Genomic DNA, 23446 nt, shown 5'->3' on the forward strand with positions numbered 1-23446 from the left:
TGGGAATCACGTTGCTAGCTCTTAGTGTTGGAGGTAGCTTAAATCCCTCAGCCCGTCATTGAAAATGTGCCCCTTCAGTTCATGTTTTCCCTCTTTCCTTAAGTGGCTGCTGAGTGAACACCGATAGCACATTCGGACCAATTTGCCTCATATAAGACTAGGTAGGTATGATTTTGTAATTAGCTGTAATGTAATGAAATCTGGCTTATCATTTATCATGATTAGCCTAATATTCTAGTTAATGAGTTTTAAAACACTGCTAGAAAGTAGCATGTGTATTCCATGCATAGCAGGATATCCATGAATCCCAATAAGCAACACAAGATTGTAATAATGTCTTGTATTTACATAGCACCTTTGATCCCAGTACTCTTCACACTGTAAGTACCTACTGGAATCATCTCACTAACCTTGGATGCTGTACTCAGCTCAGGCCTGGTGTCTCAGAGAATGCCGGCAGCAGGAATGTTTTTTCTTCCCCACATATCAGATATAGGCCCTGATCCAAACCCCATTGAAGTCATTGGAAAGACTTTCACTGACTTCATAAGAATGGCTATACAGGGTCAGACAAACGGTCCTACTATCCTGTCTTCTGACAATGGCTGCTCCCAGATGCTTCAGAGGGAATGAACAGAACAGGGCAATTTATCGAGTGATCCATCCCCTGGCGTCCAGTCCCAGCTTGTGGCAGTTAGAAGTTTACAGACACCCAAAGCCTGGGTTTGTGTCCTTAACCACCTTGGCTAATAGCCATTGATGGATCTATCTTCCAAGAACTTATCTCATTCTTTTTTGAACCCACTTATGTTATTGGCCTTCAAAACATCCCTGGTGTTGTGTGAAGAAGTTCCTAATGTTTATTTTAAACCTGCTGCTTATTAATTTCATTGGGTGACCCTTGGTTCTTGTGTGTGTGAAGGGGTAAAGAACACTTTCTCCACACCAGTCATGATTTTATAGATCTATAGCATATTGCCCCTTAGTTGTCTCTTTTCTAAGATGAACAGTCAAAGTCATTTTAATCTCTCCTCAAATGGAAGCTATTCCATATCCCTGGTCATTTTTGTTGCCCTTCTCTATACTTTTTCCAACTCTGATGTGTCATTTTTGAGATTGGGTGGCCAGAACTGGACACAGTATTCAAGGTATGAGTATACCATGGATTTATATAGTGGCAATATGATATTTTTCTGTCTTATTTTCTATCCCTTTTCTAATAGTTTTTAACATTTGGTTAATTATTTGCCTGCTGCTAGCAGAAGTTTTCAGAGAATATCTGCGGTGACTCCAAGATCTTTCTTGTTGTTAATAGCTAATTCAAACCCCATCAGTTAGCATGTAGAATTGGGATTATGTTTTCCAGGGTGAATTACTTTGCACTCATCAACACTGAATTTTTCTGACATTTTGTTGCCCAGTCACCCAGTTTTGTGAGATCCCTTTGTAACACTTCATAGCCTCTTTTGGACTTACAAAATTATTCAAGATAGATATAGTCTACAAACTTTGCCATCTCACTCTTTAGTCCCTGTTCCAGATAATTTATGATCATGTCCAATAGCACACATCCTGGAGGGACCTCCCTATTTACCTCTCTCCACTGCCCAAACTGTCCATTTATTCCTAGTCATTGTTTCCTATCTTTTAACTAGTTACTGATCCATGAGAGGATCCCTCTCTTATTCCATGACTGCTTAATTTGCTTAAGAGCCTTTGCTGAGGGACCTCCTCAAAGGCTTTCTGAAACTCCACTGGATCACCCTTGCACACGTTTGTTGACCCCCTTACCCTCAAAAAATTGGCGAGGCATGATTTCCCTTTAGAAATCCCATGTTGAATCTTCCCCAGCACAGTGTATTCATTTATGTGTCTGTTAATTCTGTTCTTCACTATTTTCAACCAGTTTGCCCGGTACTGAAGTAAGACTTATTGTCCTCTAATTGCCAGGATCGTTTCTGGAGCCTTTTTTTAAAAATCGGTCCACTGTCATATGGTACAGAGGTTGATTTAAATGCTAGGTTAGTAGTTCTGCACTTTCATGTTTGAGTTCCTTCAGAACTCTTGGGTGAATTCCATCTCACCCTGGTGACTTATTACTGTTTAATTTATCAATTTGTTCCAAAACCTCCTTTAATGATACCTCAATTTGGGACAGTCCCTCCTATTTGTCACCTAAAAAGAGTGGCACAAGTATGGAAATCTCCCATCCATCTTCTGCAGTAAAGACTGATGCAGAGCATTCATTTAGCTTCTCTAGAACAGCCTTGCCATCCTTGAGTGCCTTTAGCACCTCGATCGCGCAGTGGCCTCATTGGTTGTTTGGCAGCTTCCTGCTTCCGGTGTATTTTTTAAAAAAATGCTGTTAGTTTTTGTGTCTTTTGCTAGTTGCTCTTCAAATTCATTTTCGGCCTGCCTAATTATATCTTGACTCTTGACCTGCCAGAATTTATGTTCCTTTCTGTTTTCCTCAGTAAATGGGAAATGGGCTTTGGAGCAGGCCCACAGTTAAGGTAACAAGTATTCCCAAATTGCTTAAGCACAATTTTGATGATTGTGATAATATTTTTGTTATTTTGAAAGCAAGCGCTTACTGTTAATTATGACAGTGATTACAGTATTCATCACATATTTGTGACATTGTTCTAACAGAGAAAATGGCAGAACCCATCTCACTGTTAATGAATCAACATCCTAATTTGTGAGTGGCTCAGTCCTTAAAGAATTACTGGGGGAGAGCTCTTTTGAAATTGTGAGGTGTTCCTTTCATACACCTACACAAGATTCTACCAGGGAGAGTGGTTTCTGAGAAATTAATGAGAAAGTGAATGGCAATATGTGTATTGTTTAACTCCTTGGGTATCCCACTCCAAATCTAGTGTGCACAGAACTGCATTATTAAAATTCATGGTGGTTAGAATCTGCCACCCCCCAAAAAACCCCCAACCCACTTATTGGAGGACATATTGGGTATAATACTGATATTATGGTGAGAGGATGAGACGCTAGTGAGGTGTTTTAATAAATAAATAGCTGGTATGCTTACATATACCATTTCTGAGAGGCAGTGGGGTCTAGTCAGTAGAATATTGGACTAGCACTCCAGAGCAGAATGCTCCAAAGGAGTTAGGCATCAAAATTCCTATTTTAGGTACCTAAATCCCAGTTTTGACTCCAACACAATGCACAGAACTCCTGCCTAACCCCTCTAGGTGCCTAAACTCACTCACAGCACCTACATCTTCAGGGTAAAAGTTCCCTAGCTGTCTGCTTCTGAGCATGTGCACTACTGCTGCCCTGGAGGTGACCAGGTGCCTGTCTCCTAACTAACCACCACAGTGATCTACAAACTGGGGGAAGATAGGTGTTTGGTCACATGCAGAGCCCAATCTGGTATCCTGCTCAGAGGACACCAAATAGATTGGATCCTATTCAAAACCTGGCAGGAGAAGGCTGAGGCGGTCCTTCTAGTTTTTAGGCCAGTGGTTTGGGCATTCTTCTGGGACACTAGAGACCCCTGTTCAATTCCCTCTCTCTATTGTAACACAAAATAGTAATATTACCATGTGTATTTTAAAAAGCCAGAGAGTATTATATGGTAGACTTAGAACACATTGGAAATAGACTCCTTGGTAAGAATAAAGGGTTTTCCCAATCTTCTAAAAATATGATCCTCTTAACTTCATAGGCTTTATGCAAATTAGAAGGGGATAAAGTTTACAGTGGCTGTAATTTGGATGGGTGATAGGAGCTGAAGAAGGAATATATGGTAAACACCCCTTCCCTCAGTTTTCCTTTTTCTTTCCACTTCCTCTGTACATGCCTCCTCTCAAAGACAGGGTATGAAGCCTCTCATGAAGGTGTTTTGGGAATAGTGGCAGGGAAGATCACCTGTGAGAGGCTTCTTGATTAGTCTGAGTCGGTTGAACTTGCCCTAACAAGAGAACAGGTAGGCGTTGGTTGACTCCCAGGACTGGTAAACCAAAACTGCACCACTCATCCCTTGAATGCCTTCACAAAGGTGTTTGCATTGTTCCGAATAAGTTTTCAGCTACCTGGCTTCCCCAGCCATCATCCATTCCTGTGTACACACAGCCTGAGTTTATTTTAGCTTTAGAAAAGATCGGTTTAGCTCCCCTGTGTATAATGGTGCATTTCTTCCTCCCTATTTGTTTTGAGGCATGCACACTTGATTTGGCTATAGACAAGATTAAAGATATGTTGATGACTCTCTTCTTAACCATGGAAAACAGCTGCAGGATATTTCTTATCCCACCTATAATGATTCCACTGAGGTATGAAGTCCTTTCCTGCATTGAATACTAATAATGACTAAACAAAATGTGTTGTCTTTTTGCTTTTTTTGGAAGTAATTTATGACTGTCAACTAAGCATGTAGCTGACATCTCTACTGTCACACTTCTCCCTCTTGCTAATGAAAATTCTGTGTTTAGCAGAGGTCTCCTGCATTTCCATATTGATAATCTCAGTCATGTAAATAATTTTACAATGTAAATGTCACAGTTCTTCCTGCATGATCTCCTTTCTCCTTTGCCACTGGAAATTTAACTAAGGAAATCATTCATCACGTTTATCAGGGGAAGGCCAAGGACATATGAGGCTGTGTCCTAGTGATGTTTCCAATTCATCAGTGACTATTATTATTTATTATTATTTTATTTATTTATTATTATTATCACAGCACTTAGCAGCCCCAGTCATGGACCGGAACTCCATTGGGATAGGTGACATATAAACACAGAACAAAAAGAGTTTACAGTCTGACTAAGTGATAGCACAACCTCAAAAATTCAAGAGATTCTATTCAAACAGTGTCAGAGGGGTAGCCATGTTAGTCTGGATCTGTAAAAGCAGCAAAGAGTCCTGTGGCACCTTATAGACTAACAGACGTATTGGAACATGGGCTTTTGTGGGTGGATACATGCATGCAACAAAGTGGGTATTCACCCACGAAAGCTCATGCTCCAATACCTCTGTTAGTCTATAAGGTGCCATAGGACTCTTTGCTGCTTCTATTCAAATAATCACCCCACATTCTGGCTATCTCTCCGAACCATGTCTATACTCTACTGACTTTCCGGATTTGCAGAAGCGAGTTAGAGTCAAAATAGACTGTTGTGGTACTACCTTCCTGCACCTTGGCAGGGGGTTAGACTAGATGACCCGTGCGGTCTATTCTAAGCCTATGATTCTATACCTTTGGACTGTTAATACAGTAAGAACAACCTTCCCATTGTATCTTGCTCTATCTTCTTTTGATCCTGGCTGTGAGCAGAGGTGCAAACAAATAGCCAATGTCTCATTCAGGGAAGAATTTTTAAGTCGGTCAGGAGTGTAACTAGTTGTTTATGACTCATTTTCACAAGCCAGGAAGTGCATGCATGAACTGTTCATTGAAACAGTGTCTCATGGTAACACTGAGGAAGATAAAGAATGGAAAATATCTTTGGAACTGAATACAGACTCATGACAGTTAAATTTGATATAAATCAATGTCTTGCAGGAAAGGTAAACCTGAAAATCAGGAATGAATTGGAGAAAGAAAAAAATCAAAGAAAAATTAGCACCTTAGAGAGGAGAGAAATTGCCAGCAAAATAGTTTTCAAAAATTAGACAGAGGTTAAAATATAGATCATTAAACAAATAAACTAAGACTGTGTAAGAGGGACAAAAGGCAAGTAGTTTAAGGCTGTGTTTTTTAAAGGCACCTAAAGAGTTATGTGCCCGAATCTTATTGTATAGAAAATCCCAGCCTTGTAAAGAAATAAATCAAATTAGGAAATGAAAGGGTTAAAATAATTTTTAAAATTAGGCAAGAGTTAATTATTGATAATTAAAAGAGATGGAAAAAAGTCAAAAAGAAAGGCCTGAAATACCAAAGAGTGATGTGGCATTGACACCCGAGTTTCCAGGTAGCGTCTCCAGTTACACCAAAGGTAAATCATGTTTATGGAAATTTCAGGAGTCATCCAACCCCTGGTAAAAGAGGCTGGAAGGAAACACCCCTGATCTTATCTCAGAATGCTATGGAAACTGTAAAACAGAAGCTTGTGAAGATGTAAACCCTGTGGCCCGGGACTTGGGTGGGGGGGTAAGGGAGCCCACTATTGCTGGAGAAATGGCTGAAGAGTGGCCCAGAATTGCTTGAGAACTGCAGATGCGCAGGGGCTCCAGAGGAGAGGAAGTTCTCTGCTGCTGAGCAAAGGACAACGACTGCATGATCCATGCCTCATTTGCATTTCAGTTTGGGGCATCTTGGTAAAAATACAGTTGTGTTTTGAGTTGGGGGCAATAAAATGTGATTGATCCTATTGAGAAATGCAGTGACAAGAGAATTGCACTAAATGTTCCTGGGATGCAGGGTTAGGTGAGAGAACCTGGATGGGGCTAGCTGGAAAAAGAGATCCCTAGTTCTGCTCGGAATGCTGGTGCTGTGACAAAGATTCTTGTAAGGGTCTTAGATATTCTTCTTCTCCAAAAGCTCAGCACAAAGGCACTGTAAGACAGCAGAAGGGTTAAAGCTGGTAGACAGAGCTGAGGTGACTTCAAGGGCATGGACTAAGTTGAGAAGACGGCGGTGGCTTGTATGGAAGCTGCAGAGAGCAGGAGCCTACAGGAGGTATTCTGGTGTCCTGTGCAGCCAGAAATCAAACTTGAAATCAAGTCAGGTGGGAAGCAGCCCCTCCAGCCCCTCCCTTAGGGCCTGGAGACTGACTGATCACAATCCCCGAACTCCACCAGCCCTGGACAACAAACTATGAGTGGGGACGGGGAGGAGGGAAGTGGCTAGAACATATCAGCCACTCATAGCTGCCAGAAGAAGACTGAGGTTGGAGCTAATGCTAGGACATCTTGTGGCTATGGGAGTCATACATAATAGATATTGCTAATTTACTATTTGCTGGCTTTCCCAAGTTTATACGATTGTGCCCCTTTCCTCCTCGTTTATAAAGGTCTCTTTCTGTTAAAATCCTGGATTCAGTGCTTGCGAGTGAGGCAGTATTGCCTATCTAAGACGCCCAGAGTGGTATAGATCATTTTCTCCATTTGTGGGTGGGGATTGGAGCTGTGTTGTTTAAATTTTGCAGAAGGAAAGCTTAGAAAATGGAACCCAGCTCTTTTTTGCTGCCAATACCACATGGCAGAAGGGTGACAAAAGCTAGGAACTCTCCAGGGGAAGGCTTGTACAATGCCACCCTGGAAAGTTGGTATTGAGCAGTATATCTGTAATGGTAGCATTAAATAAATGTGTATTATGTATCTCTCTCTCTCTCTCTCTGTGGCTAGCTACAGAGATATATAGACATAGGGTAAAATACTCACACTGGTCCAGCCCCATTACACTGGGGAAAAGGGCCGGAGTGATGTAAAGAGGCACCAAACCCCCTGGATTAAGCTTATGCAAGCATTGATTCAATCAGCCATAAGGCTGCCTTCTGAGGACTCCTTAAAAACCTTGGCGCAGTGGGTGTGCCAGGGTGGAGCTGTCGGTGGGAGGAGAATGTTGGGGACACATAGCACTGCAGAGATTCTGGACAATGCTGCAGCCCATAGGGCAGCCTTGGGAGGTTGCCATAACTTAAACCAGACTCCCAGGGTTGTCTGCATTACACCAAGAGTCACAAAGCATCTGAGGATCAGGAGGGTGCAAAGGTGGCTCAAGACCCCTGAGGCCTCCCCCCGCATCGTGAGCTGAGAGCTCTGTGCTACGCCTCTAAGAGTCACAGCACAAAATCTCTCCCACTGTCTTATATGACTAGATAAAATGTAGGTCTGTCACAGGTTCCTGGTGATGTCACTCCAGAAATGTGAGAACTTCCATTCAAATTATGAGATTGCTTTTCAAGGAGAATGTGTCCTTCTAGGGGTGAGTATATTTCTTTATGAGTGCAACTCAAAGCTGGCACAGTAAAAGAGAAGCCAGCATGACTATGCTTTCTAAAAAACCCAGCACATACACTTTACTGCACATATAAGGTAACTGCCCAAGTTCTCCCACAGATGCATGTAGAATGGACCAAATTCATCCTTGGTGTAACCACAGTGAAATCAGTGGAGTCAGGGGTTCTCAACCATTTTCTTTCTGAGACCCCCTCAACATGCTATAAAAACCCCACGGCCCACCTGTGCCACAACAACTGTTTTTCCGCATAGAAAAGCCAGGACCAGCGTTAGGGGGTAGCAAACAGGGCAGTTGCCTGGGGTCCCACACCACAGGGCCCCCACTAAGCTACATTGCTCAGGCTTCGGTTTTAAAGCCAAGTGATGGGGTTCAGGACCCTGGGCTTCAGTCCCATGTGGCGGTGATTCGGCTTTCCGCCTGGGGCTCCAGCAAGTCTAACACTGGCCCTGCTTGGTGGATCCCCTGAAGCCTGCTAGCGGCCCTGCAGGGGGCTCCAGACTCCTGGTTGAGAACCACTGAGTGGAGTTATACCAGTGGTGCATTTTAGCTGGAAGATGGAGAAGAGGAATGGGCAGATGGAGATCCTCCAGGCATCTCAAGTAGGATGGTGGTTTCCTTTAATTTCTGGGGGAGCATGGAGGACCATACTTTGAAATGCATGATAGTGGGGAGGTCTCACTCCATTTCCTGTACAAGCTCATGGAAAGCCAGCTTCAGACACATCACTATTTCCTACACAACTTAGGGAAAGGAATTTCTCAGCAGAGTACCTGAATAGGGAAGAAAAAAAAGAGTTGAAGACCCACAGAGAGAAATCTTAAACATTCTCACTGAGACCACCCTGGATTAACTGAAGGAGAAGCCTTCCTAGATTGCTTTTCACTAAACACGTTGATGTTTTGAAATTCTTCTCCCACTAGCTACTCTCTCAATTGTGCCACAGAGCAGGCTGAATGTTAGCCAGGTCAGTCAAACTTTCCTGACTGCCACACTTTCCTGATATTCAAGCTATTGAGGGAGGTGGAAGTAGAGCAAACCAACAAACAGAGTATTGGGACCACATCTGTTTGGTTTGACATGAAAAACTTTGTTCACAAAGGGACAAATTGTGGTGGCAAGTAATCCCATGAGATAACATAGTTAGCATCCTTTGCATATCAAGGTAATATACATTGGATTAGGCTGCTTGAGCTTACAGATCCAAAGAGAACAGTGGCCTCCACTTTCTCAACTAGAAGATGCTCAATTGAGCAACCTTGGCATGGGGAAGTTTGAACCATGATGAAGAAGGAGGAGACCTTTCAACTTGGCAGACCCTGGAGGGGTCTGTGCACTTCTGAAACTCTCTAGCTCAGTGTCAGTCTCTGCACCTCCTCTCCAACCTCCCCCCCACCTAAAGCATGGAATGAAATGGCCAGGCGCTTTCAAATCACACCTACATATAGGTCACCCAATTGGAGGCCTCCATGGAGTTATACCTGGGATGAATTTGGGAGAGGGAAAGGAAGGAGAATGAGGGATGCAATGTAAAAACTCTTTTTTTGTGTGATACTTTTCTGATGTTCCTCTATTTCACTTCATTTCAGAGAATTGCTCTGTAATCCATCACCACCTTTCTTGTGCCTGGCTGGTTCATCTTGCTCACATGCTCAGAGTCAAACTGGTGGAGGAAATTTTTCCTCGGTAGGATCAGCAGAGACATTTTTGCCTTCTTCTGCAGCATGGGACGAGGGTCACCCGCTGAAATCATCTGAGTGTATCTCACCTAACCCATTCCATGCCATTGCCGAGGTGTTGAGAACTGTTTGCATCTCAGTGTCTCCTGTTGTCCATCTATGGCACCGAAAAGTGAGGCCTGAACTGCTTTGCTCAGTATAGAGGAAATGGCTGAAATTTAATGGTTTGAGCTATACCCAGGAGGTCAGACTAAATAATCTAATGGTCCCTTCTAACTTCTATGGAAAATCTCTGGTCTGTCCTCTGGGTTTGCCATGAAATGGCTCCTTTGTGATATACCAAATGGCTTGGAACCAAGCTATCTGAAGCCCCTTCTCTCTCACTGCACTAAGATCTCTAGCGTGTTACCCCATGTTTGTTAGTGCACTGTCCTGTCACTATTAGTAAGAGAGAGATGTCTGACCCAGATCTTCTGTGTCATGAATGTCCTACCAATAGACCCCCCTAAAACCAACTTAGGGTGAGAGATAGATGGAACTATGATATCATGAAGTAATGTTACAAGCATCTGTGCTTGTCATCACTCCAGCAAAAACTGGGCACAGACAGAGGGAATGGGAAAATGGCCTCATTACAAAAACCGAAGTACAATGACCCCTAAAATGGACACACACACCAAATCTAAACATTGTAGATACAAACATACATTTACAATTAACATTTTAGAGTTGTTCCTTTGTAGTGTCAAGTGTATGGGAAAAAACCACACAGGTTTGAGATCGATTCTTTGCCCAGTGTGAAAATAAGACGTTTTATGTAGGATAAAGGGAAGAGAGATTTGAATAGCTAGGGGTACCCTGTATGCTTGTGGTTTATGCTGTGCCTTATTTTATGTGCGCTGCATCTTTAAGTGGAGAGAAGTCTCCCTCTCTGCTATACAGACAGCTGATATTTTGTGTTCAGAGATAGCCTTGTACTGAGGAGACGCATACACTGTGCTCTCATATGGAGATTTCACCTTTTTTCCCCCTTCTTGTTCTGTCACTATTAAATAAGATCAATTCTAATTAAAAGTCTTTGCTCACATTGTGCATGGAAAAGCTGCACACTTGTGCCATTCTTTCTGCATTTGTATTTATTTTAGCCTCTCTACTTTTGCGGAGCAAGTGGAAGAACGCGAGTTCAGAATGCACCCCTTTGGAGAGTCACAAATAACTCTTCAGAGAGCAAAATGCAAGCTCTTGTGCTGTTGCTCATCAGAGCCAGAATAAAAGTTTATTAGCAAATAACCTTTAGTTTTTTAACAAATGTATTTGATAATTAACTTTTATTTTAGCTTGGCTGTGCCAAAAAGCCCAGAAGAGCTTATGTTATGTTTTCAGCAGAGCTATTTATATGCTATGAGTAGCCCGCAGACTATTTTGTGATTGGTGTTCTTTTACCTATTCTACAAAATGAGTCTAGAGAAACTAATGAACAGCTCTGTGTCTTTACAGGGATCTAAAATGCTATAGAAGATCCCTCATCTACATTCTTCCTCATGCTTCAGCCTGCCTCATCTTACTTTCTCGGGAGATTCTCCTAAACATGAAGGACTAGGCCAGGGTTTCTCAAACAGGGGTTGCCGCTTGTGTAGGGAAAGCCCCTGGCGGGCTGGGCTGGTGTGTTTACCTGCCCCGTCCGCAGGTCCGGGTGATCACGGCTCCCACTGGCTGCGGATCGCTGCTCCGGGCCAATGGGAGCTGCTGAAAGCGGCCTGGGTCGAGGGACTTACTGGCCACTGCTTCCAGAAGTTCCCACTGGCCCAGAGCAGCGAACTGTGGCCAGTGGGAGCTGAGATCAGCCAGACCTGTGGACGGGGCAGGTAAACACACCGGCTTGGCCCACCAGGGGCTTTCCCTACACAAGTGGCGACCCCTGTTTAAGAAACCCTGGACTAGGCAGTCTGGTCATGTATTTGAAAACAGCTTCACTAAAGTTAGTGGAATTCCATCATTTTACATCAGCAGAGAATATGGCCCAAAGCTACTCAGTTATAAATAAGTATTTGTCTAAACAGATTGTGATGACCTGCTTAGTCACGATGTCATGTTTTAATTTTCATACATTCTTAGGTTTTAAGGCCAGGAGGGAATATTCTGATAATCTAGTCTGACCTCCTGCATAACACATGCTCCCCATGTTTCCTTCATCAAGCCCGTATCTGGTGGTTGTGCTAGAGCATAAATTACTCTTTTGACATATAGTCAGGCTTTATAGTGAAGGGAGCCATTTAAGTACCTAGATAATACAGTTGGCTGAATTTTTTCTGGCATTTGATTTTCCGCAGAAAATTTTTGTTGAATGTTGATGAAAAAAGCAAAGAAATTTCCTGAAAAGCCGTCTCATTTTTGACCAGTTCTGCTAGCAAGATTAAATAAGAGGGAAATCAAGCAACCACATAACACATTTCCTTAAAGAGCCAGTCAGTCACTGAAGAAATTCCCGAGCCCCATAGTAAGGGGGCACTCTGTTACTAGAGGTGCCTTTTTAAGAGTGAAACATAGAGCTGAAGTCCTGCCCAGTTGCAGCCATTAATAATCCCTTGGCATTTTTCATCCGAATAGAGGTCTTAAAAACCACTATCCTGACCACATTATAATTTAGGCAAATAAATTCTGCCTAACTGTGTGCTTCATTTAAGACAAAAAGAAGATATGCACAAAAGGGAAGTGAAAAATAGGCAATAAAGAGCCTGGCTTTACATGATAGTGTTAGATGTCAAATAACTCTCATCATTAGGCCCCCATCAGTCTTCTTAGTCTTGAGAAAACATCAAGGGGAAACCTGATAACAGTCTTCAGATAGGTTATATATGGCCAATCAAAAGAGGGTGGTGACCAATTGTTCTCCATGTCCACTGAAGATAGGACAAGCAGTTAATATGCGACAAGGAAGATTTAGGTTAGAGATTAGGAAAAACTTTCTAACTATTCAGGTGGTTAGACTTTGGAATAGGCTTCCAAAGACAATTGTGGAATCCCCGTCTTTGGAGGTTTTTAAGAAGAGGTTGGACAAACACCTGCCAGGGATGAACTCCGTTTACTTGGTCTTTTCTCAGTACAAGCGGCTGCACTAGATGACTTTTCGAGATACCTTCCAGTCCTACATGTGTATGATTCTATAATTATGGATAGAGAGAGAGATCTGCAGTATCCAGGGGCTTAATGTGTTAAATTTGGTATGCCAAGGCAACAACGAGAACTGTAACACCTCTTCTTGTATATCTTTCTGGAAATCTAGCTACAGTACAAGTAATCACAGCTGTGAAAACAGAAGAACTATATGACAGCATTAAGGAAAGCCCATGTCTCATCCATGCATGCCGCAGAACGTGGTGTGATCATTTATAATCATAACACAACGTAGGATGTGAAGTATCAGAGAATAAAAGTTCAGATATGATTAGATACATGCAGTAGGTTCATCTGCTTAATACCCAGTCCTGAGAAATTAGTGGTCATTCAGCAAACTGGTCTGTTCCAGCAGTGGTTTTCAATTATTAGAATCTAGATCAGATCCAGGGATAATTTAATATCAGCACATTTCTGATTGAAGACTCTCTCCCACAAAGCTTCTGACAAGGCCAAGACGTTCTTTTCTTCTCCTGTTTACTCACCATTGATTTCTCTTCTCAGTTTGCATTTTCCTGCAATAAATATCTTACCTCTGCTAATTCTGTGTTACTTTTCCTCTGCTTGTTATAACTTTTCCTCCCCTCAAAAATACTTTCCTGCGTCAGGTATCACACAGGGTGGCTGAATTTCATTTGGAAAAGGATTGAGAGGAGGAAAACTTGGCTTGCTTGTTGATACTCTCCGTCCCTTCATCCCACCCCAATATCATCTACTCACTGTAAATGTGCCACATTGTAAAACAGGCTTCTAATACTATGTTATTAATGTATTGTTGTAATAGTTTAATAGTATTATATGTGAAAATAATATTAATAACTAATTGGTAGTGCCCCCCCGCCAATTATGATTGGGTCCGTACGGCTCTAGGTTCTGTACAAACCCAGAGTCAGTGGGTCCCTGTCCTACAGAAAATGTAATCTTAAAAACACAAACACTTGAAGAGTTGGGGATGTGAAGGAACAGAGAAGCAAAGGAACCTGGCAATGGCAGACTCCGCTTTGTCAGTTGTGCATTTTGTTGGGTGAAGGCTACTTGGTTTGGTTTTAAATTGGGGTCACAGGAAGGGAATGGCAGGAGTGGGGCAATGAATCCAAATAATTAGGAAAAGAAAGGCAGGGAGAGAAGAGAGGAGGAATTCCAGTTTTCTCTTTCTTTTTGTGCATACCCATTTGTGTGAGCCAAGCCCACGTCTGGGGATGGAAATGGGTATCTGTGAATTCAGTGAGGGTAGTTACTGCAAGTGAATGGTTATGCACACAGTGTGCATTCAGCTCTAGGTTTCACAGGCACTGCCTAGTACATACGGATGTCTGCAGAAGCCCATGTGAATTTTGTCACTGTGTGCCAGAAGTGATGTCACAGGATTACAACATGCCTTCAGAAGGGAGCATACATGGGAATGATATTGCAGAGCCTAGCAGTATTGGCTGGCACCTGATGTGCATGCACAGAGGAGCTTGTTCAAGATATGGGAGCCGTGAGCAAAATGGAGGGGTTAGGAAAAGGAATGTGCTGGCGTCCAGCCCAATGCTGATTGAAAGGGTGCCTGGCTATTTCTGGGGAGAGGATCTCTCTCTCCATTGGGGTCAATTGTGGCTCTGTTGCAAGCTCATGGATGGACATGTTCTGCTGTCCTGGAGCAATCCAGGGAGCAGACTGTGACTCAGAGAATCACATCCTGGCTCCTGGTTTCCCCCAGCTCTGGGGATGTCATCCCTTGTGCTAGCCCTCTGCCTGGTGCATCCCTATTGCACTGTCACAGCATTGTCTATCCCTTTCCATCCACATGCATGCAGGGGACCCAGAGGCTCCTCAGAGACTGCTGTCCCTGCTACACCACTCCCCATGGGTGGCAGGGCAAGGGCATAAGGGGTCGAGACATATTATGCCCTCTTTACCCCCACCCGCCATGGGTACACAAGACGGGTCATTCATGTTTTCAGCTGCTGTTTTTCCTGGCCGTTTCCAGCACGGCATGACACGATGCCTTGCCTATGCCTGCTGGCAGAACTCGACAGCCAGGAATGGCGCATCACTGCTAAATAGTCTTCAGCTACTGCGATGTTTTCCTGGGCCTCCTGATTTTAACAGTGGAAGCAGCGGTACCACACAGTGATAACAGAAGTTAGTGGCACATTGCAAGTAATTAACATTTTTTGCCTCTAACAGCTTTCTAGCTATCAAGAGGAACAGAGGTGGCACCTGCGAGTGGGAGGGAGGGTGGAGGCCAAAGGGAGGGGAAGAGGTAAGAGAGATTGCATAGAGGGAAGTAAAATACTTAGGCAAGCAAATGATTCGATCGATACCTGGAACAGCTAGTGCCTGGCTGGAGATTGATATGAATGAGATGCTATGCTTCACTGACTAGGTTTACCTAATTCCTTTAAACATCAATATTGTTTTTTATGGTGCAGTTATCTAACTTAGTTGCAACTTGCTATTTAATCTATAAAGCTATTATTACCTGACTGTTGATTGGGAAAGCAGGAGGAGGATGCTCTGATTATGCCATAATTGTTGCACTGCACCTGCTTTGCACAGAGAGGATGGATGGTCCTAGTCTTCCCTATTGTTCTCACCATCTCACATATGAGTCGTAGATAAAGTCATGGCATCTGCTTAAGAGAGAAACCAAATGTGCTTCAATTTCTTTCCAGAATGAGCTGTAAACCCACAAATCACACTTACCTCTCCTCCCCCGCCCGCATTCTGAGCACCAAATAGAGATATTTGCTTAATTGCTAATTAAACATTTCTGACGAGAAAGCCCAAGCTTCATAAACCAACAATGTCTTCTTAGCTGCTTGGTGTTTGGATTCAGCTGCAAGTTTCTGAGCTTGTGTTTCACCGGCTAGACGAGTGAAAAGCTGCACTCCTGGGGCTGGAAAACTTTGAAGTAGAAAGCAGAGATGAAACTAACCAGCAGGTATTTAAACTGAGGGATACGAAGTGGAAAAACCCACAACTTTGCCTTCAGGTAGAGGCCAGAAGATACATCTTTGATAATGAGATGCCATGCTGGCTTATTAGATCCCTGATCGTTTAAAATGTAAATCCTAAAGAACAAGCAAAGAGCTGCAACTTATAGAATGAGCTGGCTGGGTTTTAATAAATGAATACACCATCTGCCTCTTTTATCTCTTAACAAATTGTGCATTGCCGGCTTTGTAATTAGCAGGCATCGACAAACAAGGCGTTCACAGTGAATAGATGATACAGGAGTGTGGATAGCGGTGTCCCAATTCGTCCACAGAGCTGAATGAGGGCAGGGCCATAACTCAGGGGAGGTGGAGTTTCTGGTAGGTTATTAGCTTTCACCAGTTCCCCCTGCCGGTCCTGTCTGGCGCGTACATTTTTGTGAGAGCCTCTTCCCACAATGCCCAGTGCAGGAGCTAGCTGCAATCCCTGAGCACAAAGCCTGGGGTTCATCAGTGCTGCTGCTGGCACTGGAAACCCTTACGCTGAAAGCCCATGCAGGAACGTCAAGGGGGAAGCTACACTACTTTACTCCCTTGCATGAACACATCGCCAAGGTTACAGCTCTGCCACAATGAACCCCACTGAAAGAAATGTGGCAGACTCTTAAGAATCCATCAGTGCTATGTACTCATGACAGCCTATTTGTGTGCAGGACTCAAAAGGAAAGAGCCTGTTGCCAAAGGACATGCCTAGATTTTTAGATAGCAGTCGTATTAACTATCTCTTTAATAACCACCGGTACGAAACAAACCAACAAGGAAAGATCATTAAAAAAATCTCGATGGTTTCAGATGTTTGTACATGAGACCAATAACGATTAATCACTATTTTAACAGTGGCTGTTTATCGACTTTTACACACTTTATATTTAAAACAGAGCTAACTTTTTAATTCTTTGTCTCTGAAAGGTGAGAGGAAATTGCAGGGAGTTTCCTTGTCCTGTTGCAGAAAAAGAGGACATCTGTATGAGGGGAGGCAAAGTTTAGCCTTTAGGTTCATGTAGAATCATTTGAGCTTCCATCATTCCACATGGAAACCGGATTACAGATTATTTGTGAAAAACTCTGCACAGCTGCATATGAAACCATGCAAGGTTCTGACTGGAAGAGCATCATTGGACCTGTTGGGCTCTACAGGAACTGTGAACAGTAGGGGAGGCTTCTGAAGTCCTTTAGGGAATTTCTCATCTGATGGTTAAAATTACCAAGTAAATATAATAAGGCCCAAGCAGGGCAAGACAATGTGGTCAGTAGTTTAGGCACAGAGCTGGGTGACAGGAGATTTGGTTTCTGTTCCTGGTTCTTTCACCACTTGCTGTGTAACTGTGGGGAATTCACTTTCTCTGTGTGTAAAAGTGCTTTGAGATCGATGGCTGAAAAAGCACAATATGAGCATAAAGGGCCATATTTGTAAAGGTATATAGGTGCCTAAAGAGGCAGGTAGGTACCAGTGTGATTTTTCAGAAGCATGGAGGCGCCTACCTCCCATTAAACCAGTGGGAGTTTGGTGCCTAGGCACTTTTGAAAATCACACTCCGGCCTAGATCTACAAAGGGACTTAAGTGCTTAATTGCCATTTTAGATGCCTAAATCCAACATTTTAGTGTGACAGAAAACCCTCAACCCCCTGCTCAGCTGCTGCCTCACGCCAGAGGTGTCTACATTCCCTAGGTGCCTACGTTTCCACCAGTAATGTCCCTTGGGGGTTTCAATGTCTGCCAGTGGGTGTACATGAAACAGACTATGTCCTGACTCCATTGACATGCTTGGCACCTAGCTCACCTCTAAGCCCTGGTGGGGTGTTCTCAGAGCACACCTAACGTGGACAAACAAAGGAAATGGATGTGTCTTTATAGCCAGTAGCCTAGTGGTCAGGGCACTCGTGTGGGATGTGAGAGATCTAAGTTTGAAACCCTATTTGGGAAGAGGGACTTGAGCTCAGGTCTCTTAAATCCAAAGCTCTTAAGTCCAAAGCAGACTGCAAAGAGTTACAAAGGCATCTCACAAAACTGGGCAACAAAATGGCAGATGAAATTCAATGTTGATAAATGCAAAGTAATGCACATTGTAAATCTTAATCCCAATTATACATATAAAACAATGGGGTCTAAATTAGCTGTTGCCACTCAAGAAAGATCTTGGAGTCACTGTGGATAGTTCTCTGATAATATGTGCCCAATGAGCAGTGGCAGTCAAAAAAGATAACAGAATGTTAGGAACTACTAAGAAAATGATAGACAATAAGACAGAAAATATCATAATGCCAGGATATAAATCCACACCTTGAATACTGCTCCATCTCAAAAAGATGCATAAGGATTGGAAAACGTACTGAGAAGGGCAACAAAAATGTTTAGGGGTATGGAACACATGAGGAGAGATGAAAAAGAATTGGACAGTTCATCTTAGAAAAGAGATGATGAAGACAGAGAGAATGGTGTGGAGAAAGTGAATATGGCAGTGTTATTTACCCCTTCACATAACACAAGAACCAGGGGTCACCCAATGAAATGAATAGGCAGCAGATTTAAAACAAACTCAAGAAACTACTTCTTCACACAACGCACAGTCAAGCTGTGGAAGTCATTTCCAGAGGATGCTGTGAAGGTCACAGTTATAATTGGGTTAAAAAAAGAATTAGATAAGTTCATGGAGGATAGGTTCCATCAATGTTTATTGGCTAATGTGGTCAGGGATGCAGTCCCATGCTCTGGGTATCCTTAAACCTCTGACTGCCAGAAGCTGGGGCTGGATGATGGGGAACGGATCACTTGATAAATTGCCTTGCTCTGTTCATTCCCTCTGGAGCATCAGGCACTGGCCACTGTCGGAAGACAGGATACTGGGCTAGATGGACCATTGGTCTGACCCCATATGGCTGTTCTTATGTTCTCTTCACCTCCCAGAGGAGTTCCCTGCCTGCCAGGATCTTCTCAGTCTCCGCTGTTAAAGCTGGGAGAGCCAGGGAGAGAAAGAATGAGTCTCTAGCATGGAGGTTAGGGTGCTCACTTGGGAGACCTGGCTTCCATTGCTTCCTCTAGTGAATACTGAACTACTTTATACCAAGTCTTAACTCCCTTCATTGATCTGCCCTAGGTACCTAGCTGTATCGTAAGGCACCTAAATACTTTTACAAATCTGGCCCTAGAGTGTTGTTAATATTATCCCAGTGGAAACCTAGCCTTGAAAGTATTGCACAATGTGTCTGCCCACTTTATAAGCCATGCTTCATATAAGGAGTACTTTGCACTGGTGTTTTGTAGTTTGCATTGGCTCCCAATTGGTATTTAAAGTACTTGTAATCTATAAACCTTGTCTGGTGTGGGAGCTGGCTTCCCCTTTGCCCAAATCATTTCCCCATTACTGCAGTTACGCAAGGTAACAGCCTCTGCTTTGAAAGGCTGCTGACAGGTTATTCTCCCTTCATCAATTGCACCCTTCCCTTGGTCCATCAGAGCCTGCATTTGTTTATAGCTAGGGGGAAATTTGCAAATTAGCATTGGCCTGCTAAACCCAGGGTTGTGAGCTCAATCCTTGAGGGAACCACTTAGGGAACTGGGGTAAAAAAATCTGTCTGGGGATTGGTCCTACTTTGAGCAGGGGGTTGGACTACATGACCTTCTGAGGTCCCTTCCAACCCTGATATTCTATGATTCTATGAAAAGTACCTAAGTGATTTAGGAACCCAAGTTCCATTTGAAAAAGTGACGTATGTGCTCAGGCATTTATGTCCTTGTGATGGGGTAAACAACCCGCACAGAGGGACAGGTGGGTTAGACAACAGTACTGGGCCCAGGAAGCCTTTCGCCACCCCCCGGCCCTGCAGGGCAGGCTCCAGCTGGAGAAAGGGTTGAAAAGGAAGCCACCTAGCTCAGAGTGGGGAGGCTGGGAAGGAGGACATGCCTAGCCTGAAAGTGCCTGAGAAGGGTGCTGGAGAGGGCTTCCCGAGTGGATGAGGCTGCAAACTGAGCCTGGTTGGGGCTTTTTATTTTCACCATCTATTGGAAGTCGGGGGAGAAAAGCAGTGGTAGGAAGTGACTGAGGGAGGGTAACTCAGAGAGCACCTTGGGGACCAGATACTGTTGATCCTCCATGGATCAGAGCCCAGTGGAGTGGGCTGACCTGGCTACAGGTGGGACCTGAGCCATCTGCCACCCAACACCACACCTCTGCTTAACAGAGGGCCTGGACTGCAGGACCTCCCTACTGGGAGGTGGTGCTAGGTGTGCTAACTGCTAGGCCACCTAACCCACTGAGGACTCTATTACATTCCCATTGACTTTCAATGGCACTTGGTTTCCTAAGTCACTTAGGACTTATGAAAATTTTACCTCTAGGGTATTCTACATGGTGGATTTGTTTGCCTGGGCTTTTGTTGAGGGCATGGGCTGAGCACTATAGGGTCAGGCAGGTGGAGCTGGATAGTGTAAAATCCTGATCCCATTAAAGTCTGTGGGAGGGGTTTCAACAGAGCCAGGATTTCACCCCTAAAAGGCGTGTTTTGTCCACTGGGAATGGCTTGTGGGGGCATTGCTGAAGTCTCCATGTTTCGGATCTTTCCTCTTTGGGATGTGTGCTTCAGAGAAACTCAGGAAAATAAATAGAGCCAATTAAATGTTCCATTTAGCAGCGGCAGGCTTGTCCCTCCAGCAAGACTCCCCAGCTCAGTTGTGTGACAGCTGGGCATTGTAAACTGAGGATCAATAAACCCACTAGAAGATCTACCAGCCACCTATACAGTGTTTTATATTTATCTTCTGCAGCTGAAAGGAAAGCAGGGAGACATGACTGACTGCATGTAGAGCTTGTTGCAAAATGGTAAGGTTAGTTTGCAAAAATAAAATAAAATAAAATAAAACAAAAAATAAAACAACAACAAAAATGTATCTTGTTGGAAACTTTGAACTGATTTTTTTTTAATTTGGAAAAAATTCAGTCCAAAATGTTTCATTTAGAAAAAATACTGCATTCTCTTCATTTCTTAACCTACTTCCCCTTCCTTTTTGCCACTGGAAAAGGCAGGGGAGTGAGACAAAATTGGCCTTTTCCCAGAGTTTTGAACCAAAAAATGTTTAGAAACCTCCAAAAAAAAATATTGTGGTAGAATTTAAAACAAAATTGCAAAAGAAATTCAGTTCTCTCTCTCTCTCTCTCTCTCTCTCTCTCTCTCTCTCTTTCATGCGCGCGCGCGCACACACACACACACACACACACACACACACACACACACACACACACACACACACACACACACACCCCCCATTGTTGTGGAAGCCCCATTTTTAGTCAAAATGTCTTTGAAAAAATTCTGACCAGATTTAGTTTTGCACCTTTATAGCTAGAGCATTTTCTTAACTACAGAGTAGCACTTGCTATAGTTCTACCCATCAGTCTCAGGCTGCTGAAACAATTTCTATACTGGAGGTGCTGAGAGCCATTAAACTAAACTGTAAAAGCTGTATATGATGGAAACCACTTCAAGCCAGGGGGTGCAGCAGCACCCCCAGCACCTCTACTTCCAGCACTTTTGCATCAGTCTAGGTTCTGATATGGTCTGCATCATTGCAGTGCCTGAGTTCAGCACATATTATAGCGGTCAAGACTATGTCCGATATTAATGGCTTGAGATAAAGTCCAAAATCCAACTGGACTTTTTTCACTGGTTCCACTGGGCTTTGAATGAGGCTAGTACTGTGTCATTCATGTCACAGAGGACCTCTGATTTAGTGCTCTAATACTCAGAGGGAAGTATACATGAATTACAAAAGAACAACCGTACAACTAAAATAGGTCTAAAAGTCCTGCAAAAAGCAAAGGACACTGTCAATGAGAATATGGAAAGACTATTCACTATGTCAATGGGGGCTTAAGAAAAGCATTGTAGCAGCAGCATTTTACAACATGTACATGACTGCTGAAGTTGTAAGAGACCTTAGGAAAGATTAAAGGAGCCCACAGGCCTGGAATGGCCTGTCCAGGGGATTGCCTGCTTCTTTCATGAAGAGTCAGACACCTTTGGCTGTTTGCTTGCTGTGCTGTACAAAACCTGTTGTAGTTGAAAAGAAACAGATAATTAGGTCAGTGGGGAAACCTAACTACACATCCTTGTGCGAGAGAGCAAGAGTGAAAGGGACACGCAAGGTCTTATAAAGGAACATTTTCTTTAGCTTGCCAGAGCAAAAAGGCAGAATAATTTTGCCTGCTGTATTGGCGACTTTTGGAGAGTGGGCTCCAAAAAGTAATAACTGTTTTGTAGTCCTTGTGAGCTGGAGTAAGCAGCTAACTAGGGCTCTTTCTTCTCCTTATAACTACCGTCACCTTTTCTCCCAATTAACTGCTTCCGTTGGTTTACACTGAAGACATGGTTTAATCCTGTTCACTTTAATAACTGGGCCAAGTCATTCCATTGTTAGGGGAGAATGTATTAAAAGGTGTAGGCCTAACAACAACAAGGATAACATTCAGCACAATCGTACATTATGACGGTGAGGATTATCTACGGTAGCATCCACTAGGTCAGGGGCAGTCAATAGGTGAACTGCAGGCCAAATCCAGACCGCCAGATGCTTTTGAGCAGACCCTGAAATCTTTTTATTTATTTATTATTACCATTATTGTTGTTATTTGTTATTTTCTCTGGAGTCTGGACGTTGACTAGACCTTGAACAAGAAATTTAGACCTTGACAAAAAATAACTGACTACCCCTGCACTAGGGGCTAGACAATTTCAAAATACTTCCAAAGATGGGCACTGCTCCAAGGAGCTCGTGATCTAAGGGCAAACAGACGAGCAGACAGGTGAGGGGACTGTGATGGCAGAGGCAGAGTTACTGGAACCTGAGAGCAATTGGTGCACCTGGTTGGCATTGGAGAGTGGACCAGGCCCAGTTTAGGACTCATTCCAGCTGGGGAAGAGCTGGGTGGCTGAATTAAGGATGAATCCCAGCTGTGAGGAGTGGGGAGACTAATCAAAGAAAGATTTCAGGGCAGGAGGAGGGAAGCAGGAAGACCAGGCGGACAATGGGTCTGGGGGTCCTCTCCTGAGAAGGGAGCTTTGGCCAATGGCCAGGAGACACTCTGGGAAGCCACAGGGGTGGAACAAGCCCTTATGATGAACCTTGGCACAAGGGCAAGACCATGGGGCACAACCCCAGGGTTGGGTTTCCACAGGAAAGAGAGATGTGGAGACACATGCAGCCTGGGGAGAGGCAGATGGGAACCTCGAGAGAGAAAGTCCTGAGAGGTGATGCTATCTGCAAGACCTGGAAAGAACTCTGCAGAGCCCGGGGTGGGACAAAGATTCTGTGGGGGAAAGGGCCATGGCTGGACGACTGGAAGCATTGGCAGAGTGGAGGGGACAAGGGACAACATGAAGCTCAGGAAGTACAAAGGAGCTGAGTTAGGCAGCACGCTGAAGGCGGCGACAAGTTGTTTAAATTAAAGTGATGGTGGCTGAGGAGTCAGTGGGCTGTCCCTGATGATAAAGGTTCTGCAGGCCTGTGCTGTCACATTGCCTGCAGGGGGCTTTGTGGGTGGAACTGGCTGGCATGTGGGAAGCTGGACTGTGGGTGATACACAGGGAGGAATGGAGTCCACCTCACTCTCCTGTGTTGGTTGGGCTGGGCTGCCAGGAGTCAAAGGCATTGAAACACCAATGACTCTGAGTCACACAAGGAATGGCTCTGTTGACT

The sequence above is a fragment of the Gopherus evgoodei genome, chromosome 5, assembly GCF_007399415.2.
Source record: "Gopherus evgoodei ecotype Sinaloan lineage chromosome 5, rGopEvg1_v1.p, whole genome shotgun sequence".
Lineage (NCBI taxonomy): Eukaryota > Metazoa > Chordata > Testudines > Testudinidae > Gopherus > Gopherus evgoodei.